The sequence below is a fragment of the Atta colombica genome, unplaced genomic scaffold (genome assembly GCF_001594045.1).
Source record: "Atta colombica isolate Treedump-2 unplaced genomic scaffold, Acol1.0 scaffold16, whole genome shotgun sequence".
NCBI lineage: Eukaryota > Metazoa > Arthropoda > Insecta > Hymenoptera > Formicidae > Atta > Atta colombica.
In genome coordinates, this window is record NW_017259250.1 from 50,899 (window position 1) to 53,755 (window position 2,857).

General features: G+C 33.2%; 1 protein-coding gene across 3 annotated transcripts in view; it reads left to right on the forward strand.

Annotated features, from left to right (window-relative positions):
* The first annotated feature begins 1,303 nt into the window (after nucleotides 1–1,303).
* The window catches only part of LOC108685793 (alpha-methylacyl-CoA racemase), a 107,606-nt gene continuing 106,052 nt past the window's right edge, over nucleotides 1,304–2,857 (forward strand). The window contains exon 1 of one of the 3 annotated variants that reach the window (XM_018190761.1): nucleotides 1,304–1,411. The gene's annotated coding sequence lies outside the window, so the exon portion shown is untranslated. Of the gene's footprint in view, nucleotides 1,412–1,873; nucleotides 2,025–2,857 lie in introns of those variants that run through there. The other 2 variants (XM_018190760.1, XM_018190762.1) reach the window with 2 other exon arrangements.

Consider the following 2,857-nt stretch of genomic DNA (forward strand, 5'->3'; position numbering starts at 1 on the left):
AAATATTTATTATTAAAAAACATAAATAATGATAAATATTTATAAATATTTATTTTAAACATCATTCTACTTGGGAAAAAAAGAAGTTATATTATGATACATAATAATTATTATTATTAATTATTAATTAATTATTAAATTATTTAAATTATTATATGCTTATAATGTGTATTGCGTGCGCGCGCGCGCGCGCGCGCGCGTGTGTGTGTGTGTGTGTGTGTGTGTGTTTTGCTTTACTGACATCATATTTCATAAATTTCGCAGGACATGTAATATTTAAATTTATGCTACATATAGACATTTGACAAATCTCATATGATCATATTCATTCATTATATATGAGAGGGATTTGCATCCTGAACTTGATCAAGTATTCTTAAACTCATCAAAAAAAAGTGTCGCAACCTCATTGCTTCTAATTATACGGGCGAATTCGATGGTAACAAAATAGTATCTCTCTCAGAGTGCCGTCATATGCGGCGTAACTTGCGAAAGCTTTTTACGCTATTTTGTTGTCATACCGAAATATGATGGAACCATCATGCGAATCCAATTTCTTGCTCATTTTAGCTTATTCCGTCTAAAAAAATGCACATGGATTTCGATTTTACAACAGTACAATTATAGAAGTCGTCCCTTTGCATTACATGGAAAGTCTAAACCAGTCGAAATCCATGTGGAACAATACAATTATAGGCTTCATTTTGCTTGTAATAGATTTCGTACTCTCAATAGTCATTAACTTTAAGACTTAATATCTCGGATCAGGGCAGAGCGACGCATTTTTTGCCAGATTCTTTTGTTTCATGTAAAAACGCGTCAAATAAGCCTAAGAGTGGTCTCACAAGACTTTTTGATCTTAACAATTCGATCATTCGCTTACATAGTATGTACGCGATGAAAAGGTGCCGATTTCCCATACTTTTCGAAATGTGTAGGTTACGAAAACCAATTATAAATTTAGTGTTTCTGTTAGAGTTACAACAGAAATTCTGATCAACAATTGATCGCCTTTTTCTAATCTTCGCGAAATATCCAATGTGAATCCCAGCTTTTAGAATGGCGTATTCTAGTAAATAAAATATAATTCTAGAATATGCAGGTTACGCTTACGCAGGTTACGCTTCATGTGATGGTACCCTCAAATTTTTCTTTGCTGTAATCAATATTAGTTACAGTGCTACCAACTTTGTAACTAAAAAAACAATTTTCGACATAACTTTTAGAACACAACCTTTGAACAGCAAGATATCCAATCTGTGAAGGCGATTGTAGCGTAATCTGTCATTCGTTTACACAGTGTTTACACAGTATACACAAACAGAACATCTCGCAGGACTTCCGAGATAACTGCGCGAACGATATACATCCTTGCATAAAACGACAAACTACGCTACAGCCACTTTCGCAGGTAGAATAAACGAACATCTGAAACAATAATTGCTTAAATGAACGCACTCATTTTTTCTGTGGAAAATGTACGCAAAAAAAATTAATTTGATTGCGGGAGTTAACATGTTCCTCGTAGCTACGCTTTTTTACTAGAAGTTTCTCCACAATCCGTAAATATTGTGGTTGTATTATCGCATATCTGTAGAATATGTTATAAAGATGCCATTTCATGCAGCAAAGCTTCGCTAGCGAAGACCCCACAATCATCGATTCGTACAAAAATGCGTAATTAGCGAAGCTTCGCTCGAAGTTCCACATTGTCCAACTATGAACGAAGTAACGCTGATTCTAGCTATGGTTCACTTGGCTAAATATTTTGAAGCATTTTTTGATTGGTTAATTTTTTGAATTGTCTATTCAATGCTTCTTTATTCACGCATAATAGAAATAATTTCGTCAGCGAAACTTCGCTCCATGAAAAGGTAAAAATTTTAGCGAAGAACGTTGAACACTGGCTTTGTTTACGATGGAGTGGAGAATCTTTGCCAGCGAAGCTTCGCTGCCTGAAATTGTGCCTTAAGAATATTCTGTTGTATTCTCTCGACTCTCGCCTTAGAACGTACACGCATCAGGTAAGTTCAAAGCTTACATATAAATCACGCACAAGCGCAAAGCAAATAAGCTTTCAAATAAGGACAAATAGATGTTGACTTTTATTACATTGGTCAGATACGGTGAGGCCCTTTCAATATGTATATTCTAAGAGTATGTATTACAAGAGAAAATTAATTATTTTAAAATGGTTACAAAATGCTGCCTTTGCACTGCGGAAGAGAGCTCTATTTATTTACAATGAATATTTCATAAGTAATGCAATAAAAATATTTCTCATCGATATTAATTTAACCCTGATAGCCAAACCTGCGGAAACAGATTTTGAGCAAAGTCTGCTACCAATTTTTGATTGGCAGAAAGGCAACAAACTGTATATCCAGATAACAAAATGTTTGCATGATGCTGGCATAATGCATCACGCGTGCAATGGCATGTTGTCACTGTGACGTCCAGCTGATTTTGCAAGCACAATGACAGCATATCGTGCAACGTCCAGCAAACATTGTGCAAACATTGTGCAAGCATTTTGCATTTCAAAATGTTGGCATTATACAAATCTTTTCGATTGTACGATTTTTGCTTTTTTTAGATTAGATTATAATTTTAGGTTACAGGATATTAGATTATAGATTAGGTTATATGTGTTTTATTTGCAAATAACGATTAAATGATGTACTTTGCTTTTGTGGAAAATATTAGATGTATATTATATATTAATGTATATTATACACATTTTTCCATGAAAGTTCAATAAAATACACTGTAGTGCAAATAAAACAATCATTAATTTATAAATGTATTAAAAAATCATTTAATTAATAAAAAAATTATTTTTATTCTAAATTATTAT